The following is a 20173-nucleotide window of genomic DNA, read 5'->3' as shown; positions in this document are numbered from 1 at the left end:
CTAAAAGCATGTAAAGTCACAGTAAACTTTGTGATCATGGCCTGTAAACACAACTCAACCACATCCCTCCTATCTGGGCTTCCTCTGATCTATGGACCCCTCGGCTGGCTGTCTTTCTGCTTTTCTTTGCCTCCTCACTCTAGCTTTGCTTACAGTGACTGTTCCTGTCCTGGTGCTTTCCTCCATCTCAAACTTTATCCATCTTCCTCTCTACTCATGTCCTGCTGATTACATTGTGTGGCACTTGCATAAACATAAGAAAAGAGGCAAGGAAGGTTGTGGGTTATACTGGTTTGATGAGGTTTCTTTGATCGGCCACACAGCCAAACCCCCCCCCATGCCCCCCCCCACCTCAACCCCCTCCTTTACCAGCTGTCCTTAGACCATGGCTGCCACCAGTAGCCCACACAAAGCAACAAACCAGAAGTCAATTCACAAAGGATGCGGGATTGGCACACAAATGAAAACAGCTGATCTTGTGGACCTGCAGTCAATTTACAACCTGTCTCATTGCCCTAACAGCTTTGTCACCTCATTCACATCATGGTTACCAGTCCTCTTTAAGCATCTATGACCAAATATCCATTAAGGCAACAGCACAATACATTTTACATAAGCTGTGCAGAGCTGTGTCCGCTGAGTGTGAAACTGCAGGTGGGAGATAGAGGATGGAGGAGGGAGTGCATGGTAATAATAACAGCAGTACCAGCAGTGGGGACAGAGTACTGTAATAAATCATGCACTGTGGTTCTGGCCACATCAAGGTACTAACATTCAGGAAATGGAGACTCTGAATGGTACCGCATACACCAAAGACTTTGCTCCACAGGAGGGGCTGATCTGCAGGCCTTGTTGCCCCGGAACAGATGCATGGTCCTGGACTCAAGAAACAGCCAGATGTTAGCCCTTCAGAAGTTCCTTATGAAGTTGAGAGGAACAGAGCAGATGAGAGTATTGCAAGGGACTGAAATACAAGGGGAATGGAGTTGAGGTGGAACACAAAAGACGGAGTTGAGGTATGGCCTATTTGCTGATGAAAGAGCCACTAATTGATTCAAGTCTTTATCTGAGCCCCCCGCAAACTACAGCAGCTCAAAGGGAACTTTTCATCTTGTTAGACCTATAACATGCCTGTCAGAGTGGAAATGAAAACAAGGCGAAGTAGTTATTCTGAAATCTGAACCAAAAGTTTTGTGTCAGCTGGATAAAATTCAAAGAAATTACGATAACTGATAACAGACCTGAGCTGAGAATATAGATGAAATATTGATCACTTCATATGTGAATCAATCTGATGGTGCATTTAAGCGTGTGTGTATGTGATCTGATTAGTGAACTTGAGCCAGATGGAAGGCGGCGCATATGTCTGAAGGTCAGACATAACAGTTGCCATGGAGACATCACCAGGTATATCAAGTAAACTAACAACAATGTTGTACTGCTCTGTACCTCATGGGGCCTATCAACCCGGCTGTGTGTGGATGTTTGGATAAATATGGTATCCGCAACCTCAGATTGAGAAAGAAAGAAAGAAAGAAAGAAAATCTCTGTAACTTTAAAGTATATAAATTATGATAAAAATACATTTGAAAATAGTTGAAAGAAAGATCAGCTCTGATAGGTTAGCTATGCAGGTTCTAAGATATATAGCTCTGATGACTCTGCTGATAGATATTCAGTGAATGAACCAGTGGACATTTACAGAGAATATTTTTCACTTTTCTCCCAACTGGTCTGAAAACCTCACCGTTGCTACGACGTGCTCCTGTTTCTATGTGTGGTGTCACTCTCTCTCTTTTTACATAATCAATCGTGAATTTGTTTTTCACTGCTTGAGAAAATGGAAGTGTTGCTTGAGAGTGTGAGAAAAGCATGACACTCAATGCAGGAAAACTGAGAGTCCTCCAAGGTTCAAAATGGAAGGTGAAATAAAGAAAATTAAAGTTAAAAAGAACTACCAACAAACATGTAGATGTTGCACAGATGAAGATGTCTGCATGTTTAATATTTGCATGGTTAATAGGTTTGTGTCGGCTTCTGCCTGAGTCTTTTACATGGTTTTACCTAATGCACCAAAGCTTCATAATCCTTCCATGTACGATTGCGAAAGATTTAAATGATGTAGTTGTAGAATTACTGCAAGATTATTATCATCATTATTATTATTATTTAACAGTTACACATGTGCACTGAAAACAATATAAAGACTTATCATACAAGATTACTACTTTGCAAATCTTGAGCTAAGTGGCAAATTCCAACCTTCTCGGAAGTCTAAGTTTCCATAGAAACACACAAGACTTTAGGGTGATGTAGCGAGTTCATCAAAGGCTGAAAAAAAAATTGCATTTGGCAGCCAGTCATTGAGGACAGAAATAGCTATACTGACATGCTTGTTGCTTCCCTTTGCACACCCATAATCCTTAATGCTTGCAGATATTTCCATAAACGTTTGAACATCCAAAACCATATCTTGTACGATTCATATCACACGTCACCTCTCATTCAGGCAGCATTAAGTGTCAGAGCTTTGAACAGAGGCATGGGTCTTAATCTGTTTAAATTTGCTGCCTTTTCTCTGCTAACACCACTGACTTTTACTTTTTTAGACACCTGCCCAGAGGCGAGTTCTAGTAAGGAGAGGCGTCAAATTGGAAGATCTCCATCGTCCTGGCAGCTGAACACAGTGGAACTCTTGGATCTGTTCAGGGGATTGGACCAGCTGAGCTCTGCCATAGAAGACAAGTGGCTGGCGCTGCTGAATGTAGGAAAGAGTGTGGAAGGATGGAGAGAGAGAGGATAGAGTAGAGGGGGGAGAGAGGGAGAGGTAATCACATCAGGGGATTAGTGGCTGTTATTAATGGGGAATAAGGCTTTTTGCTGTCACTCTCACACTCTCATGCACACACAGACCCACACCAAATTCACTTTTGTGATCTATCTATCTATCTATCTATCTATCTATCTATCTATCTATCTATCTATCTATCTATCTATCTATCTATCTATCTATCTATCTATCTATCTATCTATCTATCTATCTATCTATCTATCTATCTATCTATTTCTTTGTTTGTCAGAAAGTAATTCAATTACATTGCTGCTTCTCGTCTCCTCGTCCAAGCTCTGGCCAACGGCAATGCATTATGATTTTGGTTTGTAATATTCTCGCTACCTACTTCATGTGGGAGAAAAATGATCTGCTCCCATGTGCATATATGTGTGTGTGTGCAAGTGGTTGTGTGCGTTTGTGCTGGCATGCCACCCCTTGAAAGATGGCCATTCAGTGGTGAACAAACAAGACATTTGTCTAAAGTCTTGCATCACCTTAGGGAAGACTCTGGAAATGGGCTTTGCCAGGTTATCACTCGCTGATATTTTCAGTCTCTCTGTGATTCACAGGATTCAAACTTCATGACATGATTTGTGAAAAAAAAAGAAAAAATTTAATCTTGTCATTTGTGTCACATGCACTTGGAAATAATTTCATAAATGTCCAAACAATTGTTTCTAACCCAGTTGAAATGATTAAAATGTAACCTTTTTTCCATTACTTTTCATTTTTTAATTTGCTTTGTCTCAATAAAACAGTGTGTGTGTGTGTGTGTGTATATATATATATATATATCTATATATATATATGTGTGTGTGTGTGTGTGTGTATATATTTATAAATATATGAACTACCTTGTAAAGTGTTGTCAGAAGGCAAGCCAGAAACAAAACAAAGACAACAACAAAACCAGCTGCCTAGGCTACATATGTGAATAGAGAAATATCTCTTAGAACTGGCCAATTTCACTTGTAGATGGAGTTTAAATCCCACATATGCATTTAAATTCTTTAAAAACTTAAAAAAAGCACATAAAGCTAATAATTTTGATTTAGTATAAGATGTAGCTTTTCAAAACTGACTCACAAGGATCAAAATGTGGTAGAGCTCTACAGTTTTCTTCAAACTTCGAGCATCTGCTCAAATGTGGGGAAACTTTAAACATCAGTAACTAACTTTGGATTAAAAAATTGCAATTGCTAAATACCTCTGACTACAGGCTCTAGTGATGGTTGTGCTAGACCATTGCAAGCAGTTAGTCTAGTAGTAGTGGCAGAGGACAGTCTAATATCAGCGTAACCAATTGCGTGTCCTAACTAAACTTCCAAGTAAAATATGCTAAAGTTAGCATTTACTAAGTAGTTATAAAACTAGAGAGCAAAACTATCTAAAGTTAAAAATCTTGGTCGGCTAGCAACAAAGCTCTGAAGAGAATTTTTTCCGTTTACCTCACTTCAGTAAAAATGTGAGAAAACAAAATACTGTTAAAAAAGGAGTTTGTTAAACAGTGGCATTAAAATTGTGTAATATTTGATATTTGTTGACTGTTAAAGGGTTAATAAAGAGTTTTGACCGCCTGGAAAACAAAAGAGCCTAACACAGCTTTTTCTTTCTTTCTTTGTTTTCATTATTCATTTAAAAAGGTAAGATAGACTTGACCAACCTGGTCTAAAGTGTCTTTTGGTTTGAGTGATTCAAACGTTTATCATGTTAATATAATAGTCAATTAATATAATATAATAATATTATAGTAACTATACTAAAATTAATTATTATAAATTAGTATAATTACAACATTGTCAATAATAATATGATTAACATTATCATTTGGCTTTCTGTCAATGTCCTGTGTTGCTGCTGTGGAAAATTCTCGTCGGCTAGGCAGGCTGTCTCATTTTATAAATGGTAAATGAACTATGTGGGCTGGTTCATAGCCTATATAGTCTGTGCACTCCACAGTATGTTGAATGGCATTTATGTCTTTACGTTTTGCAGTTTCCCAGGTTGTAATTAATAAAGTATTTTTCAATTCAATTACTGGAAGGTGTTAAGGTGGAGATTACATTATCGAATGTGTATATCAGGGGTAGCCAACGTTGGTCCTCGAGGGCACCAATCTGGCAGGTTTTCCAGATTTCTGTGCCCCAACACACCTGACTTAAACTAACGAGTCATTGTGGAGATCCTTATAGGCTGTTGGATCTATTTAATTTGAGTCAGGTGTGCTGGAGCAGGGAAGTCTGGAAAACCTGCCGGATTGGTGCCCTCGAGGACCAACGTTGGCTACCCCTGGTGTATATGGTTCACAATTGTCATCTGGGAATTGGCTACCAGTGGTGAATACAGCCAATGTTGAAGGGACTGACATCGGTTCAGCTTTATTGGAGTATTTTAACTTTGAGAATCAATATCTATGTGGCATATCATTTCTTGTTTACACAACTTTGCATATCATAAATTGTATAACTTGATCAATAAAGATGAAGCTAAGATGCAAAGCATTCTACTCTGGCATTTCCTTTTATTTAAGTTTGGGTTAGGGTTGAATACGTAATTAGGTTTGGTTTTAATTGAGCACTAAATGCAGTGCAACAACATTATATGTGATATACATGTATATATATATATATATATATATATATATATATATATACATATATTATATGCGAGGGGTGTACTCACTGTATATATATACAGTATCTCACAGAAGTGAGTACACCCCTCTCATTTTTTCAAATTTTTCATTATATCTTTTCATGGGACAACACTATGAAAACTAAACTTTGATATTCTGTATGTCAAAGTTTAATTTCTGTAGTGTTGTCCCATGAAAAGATATAATGAAATATTAGCATGTTTTACAAAACTAGGCACATCAGTTATAATGTGCAGCTGTTGCGAGAATACATTATTCATTATTGATACATAGGGGGAGAAACACTTCTTGATTTAAAAAGGTTTTATTTGAAAAAAAAAAACAAAAAACTTTTTCTTGAGTCTCTTCATTAAGAACAGCATGCATCCCCTCAGTACAACCATTGCACTGCTGTTGTCCTCACTTTTTTTTTAGGCTTTGCAGCAAACCAGCAGTAAACTGCTTACCTCGTTCCTTGTCTTCCTGCGGTTTCTCCTCTGACTTCTCCAGGTATTCCTGCAGTTCTGCATAAGAGTCCTGCTTCTGTTTACCTGTTTCAAAGCACAAAATAAATAAATAAAAATAAACTAGTCAATACAAAATAAAAATCAAAAGTACAGGAAATTACTACCAAGAATGAAGGTATCTATACAATATGTTTGGTATAACTACAACACTTCATTGTAGTACATACCACCTTTAGTTGATAACTGCTTTCATGATGTTAACATTTCTTACTTCGTCTGCTATACCAAAAAAAGGAGGAGGATTACACACAGCACAGATTGCACACAGCAAGCATTAGTGTTTCCTCAATTTACAAAGTTTTGACTGTTAAAAAACAAAAAAGAATATTGGTTTTTGTTAATCCCACAGTAACACTGTGCACTTACATGGCCAACAGGTAGGAACATTTTTGTCACCCATTGCACCTACATTCCAGCTCCCTAAAATCTTTTTTGATCTTATTTAATTTATTAGATGTATGACAGTTCTTGCATAGCATGCTGCAGCATCTCTCTCTGTAGATGTCCAAAAACAGGCTTTGGTCTGACTGGCCTCTTCCAGTTTATGCTGAATAAATGTGGATGACCACAATGCCAGGAAACACTGGATCTCCTCTTCAGATTAACATGTGTTTGTTTTTACAATTCATGGCTTCTCTGGTTTGAATGTGGAGGTTTAGTGTTTCAATGCTTTTTTGTTGTCCAGGTAACCCTGCACCCCCCAACCGTTTACACAAACAACGGAATCAGCTCTGGCCCAGCCAGGAGCCTGTGCTTACACGGTCAAAATCCAAGTAACTGGTGCTAAGTCAGACTCTGGCTCCAAACCAGCACTGGAACCAGCCCTGTGGAAAAAGGGCTTATGTGGCAAATTTCCAGGTTTCTGGAAATTTAAAATGTTAACTTTTAAAGGCACACCATTTACATATTTTTAATAGTGTATGCATTTTAAAAAAAATCTACTCAGACATCAGTGTGTAGATTATAAACCCATTTGTGTGAATAGTTAAATACGCATCAGCATACACACAAGCTCATACAGATGACAGTGACAATAGCTTTTAGGTGAGAAGATGTGGGGGCCCCGGCTAAAGAGGCACATTTACAGGCTCTTTCATCAGTGAGATTTTGTCTCAGCCTTGCATAGAGTCACAAAGACACCAGTATCCCACCGTGAGCTGCAGACGTAGCTGAACTGCAGTTTCATCATCTGAATGGAGTTTCACAGCAGTGGCAAGGAAACCAAAGTCCCCAAGCTCTATCATATCATCCAAGGACCCTGGAAGGGCGGCAGCATGTCGGAAAAGCTCAGCGGTGAGACAAATAAGTAAATAGACAAAATCCCTATGCAAAGCTAGAAGAACTATATGGATGGATGGAGAGAGGCAGTCAGCCATTCCTTGTGGCCAAGCAGAGAGCCAGCAATGAAAATACACTCGGTGCTTTATGTTTTGTCTTTTCTTCCCTTTGACAACCTTACAATAAATGAAGCAAAGAAACTTAACTTAGGCATAAAACTTCCTCACAGGTGTTGAATTGAGATGTACTTTCTTAAATAAATTGGTGCTTTGTTGCTCTAGTCTCTAAATAAGTAAACAATGCAAAAAGTACAACTGCCTGCTTGTTTTTACACAGCTGTGGCTTTTTAAGTTGGTCTCTATGAACAGAAGGAGCTGAAGGCCCTGTGGGGATACACTTACATATCCACAGACACACACATGCCAATCTATCTGTCTGTCAGCTCTGTGCTCATAATCACATCCCAACCCGTCTTGTTCCCAGACACACAACCCCCCTGCCTCGCCTCACTGTAGGGGGAGAAAAATGAGAGATCCCCCCAAACGCTCTCTAAGATTAAGGATTTGTGTTTTACATGTGTTATCATTGCTTCCCTTCGTTACCCACCTGCTTTTGTCTCAGCCTCCTCCTCTAATTAGAATCTTGTCCCTTTCATTCCCCTATTCGCCTTTTTTTCTACCTGTGAGAGCAAAGGGAAGAGGAGCAGAAGGAAGGAAGAAGAGGAGTAGAAGAAGAAGAAAAGGGAGGAAAGAACGGGTGGAGGAAAGATGAAAAGCCCGCCACACGGAGCGAGTGGTGGAGCGTTGTGGAAAGCTGTGTCTGAGGGGAGGATGAAGGCGCTTGTCACGTCTCATCACGCAAACCTTTACGCACACACACACACATATATACACACGCATACAACCTGGCTGTGGTGCGGCAGAGACACGCAGTCCCACTGAGTTGAGCTTTGAAAAGAAGAAAGTGCAAAGAGAATGAAGAAGAAGAAAGAAGAACAAGCATGAAGAAGCCACCGTGTTGGATGTTTCATTTTGACCCATATTTGTCCTGACGCATAAATCAAACAGACTCTGAGGAGCCCAGCGCATCTGTCACAACAGGGTGTTGAGGAAAATATCTAAGCAGATCCACCCGAATACACATACCACTGGTGGCACAAACTGCAATTAGGAACTGAAAATAATGAGAGAAATAGAAAGTATGTAATGTTAAGGCAAGCAAACCTTGATGCCAAAGATGTCTTTTCACAAATGTGTGTGCTTCTCTAACAAGCATCAAATTATTGCCTTATGCTCTTTTGCCCTCTTTTCCTTCCCTGCTCCACCCCCACCCTTCCCGTTTCTCCGTTCCCTTCCCTCCTTGCCTCCAGCCAACTCCAGTGCTGTCTGTCCCTTGGCCCACAGTGTGGCCTCCTTGGCTGTTTATGTGCAAGGTGAGGACAGCCTGGCGCTGGGCCTCAGAGTGTGGTCAGGCCATGTTTACATCTGTCTGGCCCTGGAGCCTGGAACCTGGATCTGTGTGCCGGTGCATCCTGGATATCACCCAAAAAACTGTAGCAGGACCTGAGGACTGACTGTCACTCAGGCTCAGGCTATGCAGGACTGTCTCGTGAATGGCCTACAGTGTCAAAAGGCCTGACATGTCATTTTGTATAACTAACCCATTTTCCTGCTTTGCTCTTAAATCGTGTTGTGCTTTTGTTGTTTTATTGTCCTCAACTTGCTTAGCTGCACACTCCCCCCAGACTTCCTAGTATCTTCATGCTGAAGATGGTAGCATAAGGAGCTTGTGCCTGTTAAAAAAGGCCGCTTTCTCTGATTGAATGTCTATCAGTTAGTGCTTGGGATTTGAGTGTCTGAGATATGTTTAACATGCACTAATCTGCTAGAAGCAGCAAAGAACTGAATAGCACTGGTTGCAGTACATGACAAACATTGTGATCTGTCTTTTGTTTTTGATAGCTGATGAATATGCATGTGGCCATGGGAGTGACTGAGTCTGGGGTGGGGTAGGAGCTCAGAAGAGCATGTTAAACAATAGAATTACATCTCTGACATGCATCCACCGCGAGGCTGGGATTAAACACAACCCAGCAGAAAAAACAGAAAAGAGGAAAGAAGGGAATAAGGATAGAGATAGAGAGTGGAACGATAAAGAACAGATCCGCTGCTTATCTATTGAAGAAATGGAGGCCTCAGGGAGGAGAGGGGAGGAAGGAGATGAGGAGGGAAGCAGTGGTGGCAAAGAGAGAAGAGAGACAGGGAGAAGAGGGATATGTGTGTGTGTGTGTGTGTGTGTGTGTGGGGGGGGGGGGGGGGGGTTGTCAATCCGATGTATTTAATTTCTTTTGCTGTTAGTGAATCATCAAGGGGATGATCCAACAGTGGATCAAAAGAACAAGCAAGGGAAGGGAAAAAGCAGATTAATGCAACAGAACAAAGAAGCACTCCCTCCAAGATGATCAGAACTCCTCTTTCTCTATCTTCCCTTTACTCTCCCTTCATCTCTTTTTCTACATTTTTCTGTTTCTCTTTCAACTTTTATTAAGAGCATAGACAGTAAATAAGACATGAGACCATCTACAGTCAGAAATGGCTTGACAAGGGATATTTCTGGCCCTCAGGACATCTACAAAATGCTCTTGAAAGGTAAAATCTGGAAACATCTGAATCATCGTTATTGCCTTCTTAGCGTTCAGTCATGTAATGTCAGCGCTTCCCGTGAGGCTATGAGCAAACCACTTGTTTAGTCTGTGCTGCACTTGTTGGCTGAGAGTTGAACAGTTTTATGAAAAGCCTACAGATCAGAGTGGTGGATGTCCAGGGAGCGTGTCCGTTTTTATTTTGAATTCTGAGGCCTGCTAAGACACTGTTCATGTTTAAAGCAAAGCCTTAATCTGGGCTGTTATACACCAGTACAGCCATAGCATAGTTCCCCTTGAGTGGTGTTGGTTTGTGGTGGTGTCAAAAGTGTTTTCATGTAATATTGTTATTGGCCCAGAGCTGATCCCTCTGTGTTTCTGCCAGTGAGAGGAGAGTGTTATGGGCCATATCTCACAAGTGTCATCACTGTGGTGTGAGAATTGAACTCAGGAGGGATTTGGATGATAATACTGTTTGCATGTGTGTCTGTGTTTGCAGCAAAGGTGGATGAGGGGCTTGCCAGGTCAGGGTTGAGTGGCACTCCAAAAGACAAAATGGGCAGCAGAGATAGTCAAAGCGTGTTGAATTAAAACAAATATAAGAGGCCCCAGTAAGACTATTTTGAGCCCATTTTGCATTTTATTGCACCCCCCTCCAATGCTACCTCTTTTTCCTTTTCACTTTTCCTACCTCCCTCTGTCACTGTATCCGTCACTGTGCCCATACTGCTTCAACTCCTACTCAGTTCACCATAGAGCCTTCTCATACCTGCCTGTCTTCTCCAGATGGCAAACTGAGACAAGTATGAGTGTGTGTGCATGTCCCAAACTCCTGACTTTACCCACTTTATCCAACTGATAAACTGGAATGACCTGAAGTCTAAAAAGTCAAGTGGTGTCCAGCCAAGCTCACGGATGGTTGACAGTCAATATTGACCCTGGGCTCAGTGTCTCTCTGTGGAAACGAGAAATGCCCACCCTCCCCTCACATGTCACCTTGACTTGCACACACATAGATAGGACCAAGTTGTCGGCAGAGTCTTGACCTGCTGGCTGACCCAGGTCTGGGTATTTTCTCATCCTCTTGTTGGGTAAGAACAGGCTAGGGGAGGCTGTGAATTTGTTCCCACCTCTGCAAGCCAGCAATGAGTGATGGATGGAAGTGAGATATTGTCACTGATGCTTAAATTCGAAGGTGCATTGTTAACTGTGCTTTGCCAAAAGACAACAAAGTAAATCGTCAGGCTTATGTAGTGCATTGAAACTTCTCTTTTGAGAGTTTGTGTGTCTGGAAAGAAACGAAGAAAGTGAAAAAAAGATTGCTTGTGCATACAATGATGTATCAGTGTCCCACTGTGCACTTGCCTTTGTATGTTTGTCAGCACAAACACCTAACATTGAGGGAGACAGGCTGCCTCCTGACAGTTATTTGCTAGTTTTGGTCTCTCTGTGTTCTGTCTAACTTTCTGTCTCTCTTCCTCTACCAAAATTACCCCTGGAGGACTGAGTGAGGGTAAACACCACCACTGAGAAAAGGCTCACAACACTCAGCTTGTTATTGTGAGAAGCTTCCCTCTTTGTCTTTTTTTTTTCTCTTCTGCTTATCTGTAACTCGTATGATTCCCTGTTTGTCAATGATCTGGCTTCAACAGGAACTATGCGTATGCTCTTTATGCTTTTGCCACTCAAAGCCAAGTTAGCACTGTGAGGTATCATTACGTTGCAGATATGTGAAAGGCTCAAATCCAGTGAAGAAATTGTTACAACTGGCTCAGCTTCTCAGTCGGGTCATTACAGAGAAATTCATAATGGAGCAAAAATGAAAGCATTGGTCCTCATTGGACTTGTAAGGTTGTGACTGCAAGTACATGATCGTGGGAGTTTGATGTTACATGAAATTGTGTCAAGTTCCATCAATTATCCAGCTCATTGGCTGAGGTGAGGTGCCATCAGCTTGAACATCAAGGCTTTAGCCTGAGAGGAGCAACTTGATACTAAGTGATTTATTCATGAAACCCCATCAGCAGCCTTTCCCCTCCCCTCTAAGTATAAGCTTCCTTTGGGAAAAAAGTGATTGCTTGATGATGAAGCATCTTAATGCTCTCAGACAAGTGAATCCCAGATAAATACATGGGCTGAAGTCTAACTACCTACATCATACAGACAACTATGTAGTGTGTATTACATGCTGCATTCTTTAATAATGAGTTATATGAAAGTGAAATAGTATAACCTGCAACCTCCAATGCTTTAAATAAAGAGTTGTCATGACTTTCTAAAGCACACCTGAAGACAGGTAATACCTGTTAGACAACTACAAATAATAACTTGCACTCATTCCAGAACAAAAATAGTGTTCTTTTGTCAGGACTGTATGTACGTCATAGGTTATGTGACTAAATCCTGAGACCTGAAACCTTTCCTACCTTAAATTTTTACCTTTTGGTTAGGTATGGAGTAGTTTCAGGGGGAAAAAAAATATAATTTCATATAAAGGTGTTTCATGGTTTCTTCAATGAACTGTAGCTCCCCAGTGCCGGCAGCACTCATGCAGCCCCAGACAATGACATTCCCACCACCATGCTTGACTGTAGGCAAGACACACTTGTCTTTGTACGGCTCATCTTGTTGCCACCACACATTCCTGACATCATCTGAAACAAATAAGTTTATCTTGGTCTCATCAGACCATAGGACATGGTTGCAGTAATCCATGTCCTTAGTCGGCATGTCTTTAGCAAACTGTTTGCAGGCTTTCTTGTGAATCATGTTTAGAAGAGGCTTCCTTCTGGGACAACAGCCATGCAGACCAGTTTGATGCAATGTGCGACATATGGTCTGAGCAATGACAGGCTAACCCCCCCACCCCTTCAACCTCAGCAGCAATGCTGGCAGAACTCACACATCTATTTTCCAAAAAAAAACCTCTGGATATGACGCTGAGCATGTGCACTCAATGTCTTTGGTCTACCATGGCAAGGCCGGTTCTGAGTGGAGCCTGTCCTGTTAAACCTCTGAATGGTCTTGGCCACCGTGCTGCAGCTCAGTTTCAGAGTGCTGGCAATCTTCTTATAGCCTAGTCCATCTTTATGTAGAGCAACTATGGTTTTTCAGATCTTCAGAGAGTTCTTTGCCATCAGTTGTTATGTTGAACTTCCAGTGGCCAGTATGAGAAAGTCTGAGAGAGATACGACCAAATTTAACATGCCTGCTCCCCATTAACACCTTGTAACGAGTCACATGACACTGGGGAGGTAAATGGCTAATTAGATTCAATTTGGACATTTTCACTTAGGGGTGTATTCACTTTTGTTGCCAGCAGTTTAGACATTAATGGCTGTGTGCTAAGTTATATTGAGGGGAAAGTAGATTTACTCCACTAAACGAGCTGTACACAGACTACTTTATATTGTGTCAAAGTGTCATTTCTGCAGTGTCGTCCCATGAAAAGATAAAATTAAATATTTGCAGAAATGTGAGGGGTGTACTCACTTTTGTGAGATACTGTAAATATATATATATATATATACACCCCCCCCCATCATGTTGCTGCGCCCATAGATATCTACAATGAGGCTAGGTGCTATATGGCGGAGTTTCGAACGTCCTCACCCGGCAGCCATCTTGCCACAGGTTAGCTCTCTTGCGGGACCTGTGGTATCTGAAGGAAGGTGAGTGATCTGCACAAACATAAATACTCTTATTTTGCTGAATTCTTGACAGATTCGCAAATGGTTTGGTTTCACCACCATATGCTGCTGACATTAGTTGTGTCCTTGTTTTAAACTTAGGCTGCACCACATTGCCAAGATGACTACACTTAGCTTACAGAGAAACAACATGCACCAGAAGTTCAACAAAACAGTCCTTTTCAAAGGGTTTAAGCCAAGCCATGTTTTGTGGGCTGTTTATTATTTTTATTGATTTATTTTCTTTTCAATTTTGTTTTCCAAGAGCTTGTACTTACTGAGGTGTGGTTTGTGTTTGTTTGAAGTTCTCTCACACTCTGCTATGCCCTGTGTATTTGTTTAGTGAAATCTTCAGTTGGATAATTTAATTGTATATAATGTAACTCAGAGGCCTTTTCAGTGTTAAATTCAATTCCCCTGTTTCAGTCAGACATTGGATTGAATAATGAGAATAATGTGTTATAAATGTATTATGTGTTATGACAATATAAATATTACTAATATATTAAAATTGTTTTGTTTATTACATGTTTGAACTCAGCATGTAATAAATCAAATTATTTTATATTAACATTCACACACACACACACACACACACACACACACACACACACACACACACACACACACACACACACAAATATATATATATATATATATATATATATATATATATATATATATATATATATATATATATACACACACACACACACACATAATCATGTTGTCAATCTGTATGCTGAGTTCTAGTAGCCTAGCTATTGATTTAACATAACTACCTTGTATGTGTGTACATTCATTGCACATATCTGTTCATTTTCATTTGAAAGCCCATGGTTAAAGCTCCGCTCTAGAATCTTTGGCTATGACTATTCATTATCATTATGTATAAATATCATTGATAAGTATGCACTTTGGCATTTATAAAAAAAAAATAAAAAAAAACAAACCCCCAAAGAAATCGCTTAAATTTGAGCAAGTTATGGTTATTTATAAAGTGCATGCACCATTAAAAAAATGTTATGAGCGAGCCTGCTGACTGTGGCAAGATGGCCAGCAGTGCGGATGTTCGACCCCATTGACCAACAGCGCGGTTGAGACATCTAGCCTTTATTGTAGATATCTATGGCTGCAGCCCCCTAAGGGGGCCCGTTCTTCAGTTTGAGAACCACTGGTCTAAAATCACTATATTCTTTGCTACATTAATGTTACCATCACTTAAATGTAAATTACTTTAAGACAGGTATTGAGCAGTGGCAGAGCTAGACTTTTATTCATGGGTTGGGCAAGGCTTTATTGGGAGCCATATACTAAGAAAAGAAAATTTTGTGTTCCTCTCCTCAGCACACACACATACTCATATACAATGCTGTAATAACTGTGACGGTTACATTAGAGAAACAAACAACAACAACAACAAAAAAAACATTTTTTTAAAATTAATAATCTGGGTGAAATTATTTGCAGCAAATTCAAATTGGTCCATGAAAAGTTTAGTTGTTTTTGGGCACAGTATGTGGTGTTTGATGAAAGATGTTCAGTGACTTCTCAGTCTAGCAACTCTGCCTTACTGTCTGCTGATGGCAGCGGTAGACTGGATTCTTGTGTCTAACCACAATGACTTTCACCAGCTCCAAGTTGGGAGACATCGGGCGGCTAACAGTGGGTCTGTTGTTGGTCTCTGCCTTATCTGTGTCCTTCGTCTTTACAAAAAGTTGGAAATAGTTCCCTTTCAATTCATGCTTGCATCTTCCCATACAAATTAAGACTGGTGCTTGGAACTAACTCCAATAATGCTAAAGGATACTTTAAAATCAACTGCCATCCTTGCTAGCCTGCTTTTTAATTTTTTTTTTTTTTTTTTTTTTTTTTTTTAACAGGGACTGCACATTTTAGGAGACAGACCAGACAAAACTGGCTGGTAATAGTGTGTATAGGGGGGGGTTCATGCAACATCAGGATAAAAAAAGAAAGACATATTGAGAATGAGAACAACATTAATGTTGACAAATGTAGGTATCAATGAGCCACTATTTTGTAGTGGAACTGAATGACTGGTAAGTGTCGAGTTGTCTGATATGACTTGGAATAGAGTAAATTAAAATGGATCATGTATCTTTAGCTTAGGTCTTGTTTACATGACAACCTTTCCACAGATAAACAAAATTGCATTCAAACAACGGTCGAATTAAAACGATCTCTGTGTATACAGAAAGCACAAACAGGACTGGAAACAATGTAGTGTGCATGCCAGGCCTGTAGTGGGCAGTGCAACTTTGCAACTACACATGCTATGTGTGCAATACATCCTCATCAGACCAGAGGCCTGTACTACACAGCGGGATTAACATACCTGGGATATCTCTCCATTACCTGAGTTGAATTACCCAGACAATCATAATAAGCAGCACTATGAAGCTGGTTGTCATCTTGTTAACTGAACTCAGGGTTTTCCAATCTTGGTCAGTGCACATTTACATTATAGGAGTGGTATTTGCAGAGTCTTACCAATTGCAAACATGAATTAACCCTGCAAAGCAGCCTTCTGACAATTCCAAAATACGAAGAATTCAAACACGCCATCCAGGCCAAAAGCAACACTGTTAATGCAGCATAAGCTAGGAATGAAAGCTGGCAGAAAATTGCACTCTGTTAATGCAAACATTTGTGAGATTATACAATATTAAATCATTGGAGAATATAAATGGACAGCACTCTGATCACTTTATTTCACTTCATTATGATACAGACGTTTCGGGTAGATTGCTTCCTCAGTGCTTGTCCTTTCCTTTATAGTTTCTATTAAATTCTTTTAAAGCTCAGCAACAAGTACAAAACTGTATCAGTGACAAGGCTTTATATCTTCACACTGTCTGTTGTAAGAATGAAATTTACTTAATTTATTTGATAGTGTTTGCAGCCCATCAGTTGACAAATGTAGTGCAGTCCATACGATAAAAATTGGTACCTTTTGAATAGGATGTCATCAGGGACGTACAAAGGATTAAATCTATCGTTAAAAACAATTTCTCTCCTAAACAGGGCCTGAATGCACAATTTCAAGATACCGTGACAGACGTCCTCATGGCCAAAAGATTCCAGTTCATTCTTACACGGACAGGATTTGCCTTGCATTTGAAGAAAAAAGCAGCTGGAAAACATGGAGAGAACCCACACATACAATGCGGAAAACATGCAAACTCCCTACCGAAAGGCAACTGTTCAAACTACCATACCATCGTGCAGCCAGGGTTCGAATTACGGGGGAGCTAAGGGGAGCTTGGCTCCCCTGAAAGGCAGAGGAGCTCCACTAAAGAGATTCAGCTGAACTTTAGGGGGAGCACTAAAAATCTTCCAAACGACATGGATGATCTGTTACGTTTCCTTCCGCACGTGCACAGCAGCATTGTTTGTCTGTTGTGTGCTGTAAGCGTCCGCACAAGTGACAGGTGAAGTCACGGTGCATGTGTGAAAATAAGGCTCCCCCGAAAACCCCCAGTGTAATTTGAGCCCTGTGTTACAACAAGTAAGTAAGTAAGTAAAACTTTATTTAAATAGCAAAATATAAAATCACAAATTGCATCAAAAGAGCCAACAATGAAAACAACAACAAAGCAATAAAATAATCAACCAAACACACATTTCTTCACTTTTTGTGCTCAGCTTAATAAGGTTCTTATCATTAGGTAAATTACCTTGCTTCCTGCTTTTTTGGTAGGGTTTTGCCCATGTGTATGTTCTTCATTTACTGATCGTCACACCTGCTCCTTGTTTATAAATAGATCTCCATCTGTATAAAATACTCCCAAGTTGTCCTTTCTTCAGTACCAGAGCCTTGCTGTAATGTTCTACATTGGTGAGGGTTTTTTTCTCTGATTTTGTCCCCATTTTTTTCCTCCTGACCTCTGTTTCTAGCTTGTTTTGTAATCAAGTTCTTTGGTTTTTGTGTCTTTGCAGTGTTTCATGTTAGTTTTAAAGTCTTCAAGTATGACATCTGCCCGGGTCCAGCCTGTTAGTCTGGTGTTTGGGTTCTCGTTTATGTCTTGTTATGGCTTGCGACAGATACAACCCCTTTGTCATCACAAACCTTGGCTATTCTTGTTGATAACACTCTAAGACAAGGCTATCCACTTTGGTCCTACAAGGGCCACAATCCAGCAGGTTTTCCAAGTATCCCTGCTTCAACACACCTGCATCAAATCAAATTGATTTAACAGCCAATCAAGTTCTGCACAATGACTAATTAATTTGAGTCAGGTGTGTTGAAGAAGAAATACATGGAAAACCTGCTGGATTGAGGCCCTCGTAGGACCGAAGTGGATAGCCCTGCTCCAAGAGGTTGTTTTTCATTCAGAAAGTGCACATTTTAAATAAAAAACATAATCTAGAAGCATAATCTAGAATACTCATTGTGTGATGTTCCATCCCAGATGCCTCTAACCTCGAGTCTATTCAGTTTCTGGACAAAGTTTCCATGAGGCTTTTTTTGTTTTTTGTTTTGTTTTTTTTCACAGTAGAAGTGTTTGAGAACATTAAATAAATGAATGATGTTTCTTAATGGACTGAGCTTGAAGCTAGTGCCCTCGTTCTTTATATGCTAAAATGCTTTGTATTTAATGGTTCAACGATATTATACACCGACGGAAGGCTGTGACATTGTAGGTGGGCTTAATCAATCTGGGTCCACCCACTTTTTTGATGAGTACACAAAATATTAACATAGAAAATAAGTAAAACAATATTTATTAGGTTATCATAGGAGAACTATGTCAAACATACTAAGCTATTTTTACATTGACCAATACCAGAAGTTACTTGGCAGAAAAATAAATAGAACCTTTTTTGAAAATCTGGCTATGATAAGGAAAAAGAGATATTAATGTATAAATATATTTTCCAGTAAACGTGAAATTGCCTGAATCCTTAGCTGATTGTAACTGGTCATAACAAGTGTCAGCACCTTCATATCAGTATACTAACAGAAGTCAAGCTAATTCTACTATGTGCGCCACACAGGAAGAGGGCTCTGTTGGTGAACAAAAAAGAGGAAAATAAAAGAAAAGCCCCGAGGAACAAGACCTTTAGTGTCACATAGGTAGAAGACAAACAAGTTTTCAAGGGAGAATGTCCGCTTCCATTTTGTCTTCATATATCTCAACCACCAAAGCTACCACAGGCATCTCGACTGTAGTGGATCAGTCAGCATCAGGTGAAATAGCTAAGTCCTATAGCCGCTAAAACATTTTTCTTTGAGGAACACTGATTTCAACCAATTTAATTATTTTTTTCACACATTTATTGATAATCTGGAGATTTTCTGCCCAATTTTCCTTCTTGAAGACCTTTCATGGATGATGCTTTTGTACCAAGTCATTATTCCAGTCACCAGTTTACATCACCTATTTGAATTTTACATCATTTCTAACTGTAAATGAACCCCAAGCCTAACTTATTTATGAAAAAAGGCCTAAAATATATTAACAAAATGTGAAATCAGTTGCATTCAAACTATCTCCAGTAAGTAAAAATTATAGCAACTTTAAGAATCTCAGCTTTTCTTTTTAGATGCAGTTTTTCCTACTTTTTCAACTTTTTCTGATTTGCAGTTGTAGATAGATGGAGGTAAAACACCTGAGGTTGCTGCAGACACATGTACAGTATGTCACGCAGGCATGAACACATACACTATAATCACAGACATCTTTAGGTTTCATCAAAGCCCCTAATTTTCCCTGTTCACATCTTATAACCTCGCCCCCATTTTAGTCTCTCACTGCACACCTGCGCTCAATATGAGTCCTCTAAACTCCCCACAATATCACACACATACATAGACACACTGCACACAGTACCTGCTCATGTGTTCCTAACTGCCTCCCAGCCTCTTCACCACTCTGTGTCATGTGTCCACGGACAGGCATTACTCTTGAGCTCCCCCCTCCTGCAGCCCACGTCGCTCTCTTTCATTCAACCTGGAGTTTCATTGCAACAGGATATCCTGAACATTTTACATTTCCTTCAGTTGTGCAGCAGATGTGCTCAAGTAGCTCAAAGCAAAAGAGAAACTGGAAGAACTGGAACTGCCCTCAGTGAGCCAATGAAAAAACAGCAAGCTACCAGTTCCCATTCCAGGGTTTCTTCTTTTCTCTTCATGTTAATTCCTATCTGTTCACTTCCGCTCTGCTGCATCACCAAGGTGACGGCTGGCTTCTGCTACTGTGGAGCACGCCTAAAGGCTACAGGGCGAATGGGCCTGCTCTCCTTAGAGGTTTGTGACCAGGGGTCAGCTGTCCCTATTGATTCAGACCAAACCTCAATGTCATGTTTCTTTGATGAGCTCTGTCTGAATTAGTTAGCATGAGTTACTCTCCATTTTGATCAAAGTTATCCCCAGTGTCAGAGAACTGGGAGAGAAACCATTGCGAGACTGGCTCAATGGACCTTATAGTCACACAACTGGTGAATTTTCCTTGACGTTCCATGAAATCTTAGAAATGCTTGAGAAAAGTACATTCTCATTTCTATTTCACAAACTGAATCTGCTGAATTTAAAAACACACACACACA

General features: G+C 40.0%; 1 long non-coding RNA gene across 1 annotated transcript; it reads right to left on the bottom strand.

Annotated features, from left to right (window-relative positions):
- Window positions 1-1841: 1841 nt before the first annotated feature.
- Window positions 1842-19644, bottom strand: LOC121643673. The gene is made up of 3 exons (XR_006011151.1): window positions 19459-19644; window positions 5936-6019; window positions 1842-2758 (listed from the first exon to the last, which is right to left on the bottom strand). It is a non-coding gene; the product is annotated as an uncharacterized LOC121643673 (long non-coding RNA).
- Window positions 19645-20173: the final 529 nt, after the last annotated feature.

Source organism: Melanotaenia boesemani, chromosome 7, assembly GCF_017639745.1.
Source record: "Melanotaenia boesemani isolate fMelBoe1 chromosome 7, fMelBoe1.pri, whole genome shotgun sequence".
In the NCBI taxonomy this organism is placed as follows: domain Eukaryota; kingdom Metazoa; phylum Chordata; class Actinopteri; order Atheriniformes; family Melanotaeniidae; genus Melanotaenia; species Melanotaenia boesemani.
The sequence above is the reverse complement of the archived record's forward strand: the minus strand, read 5'-3'. Positions and strand labels throughout refer to the sequence as shown.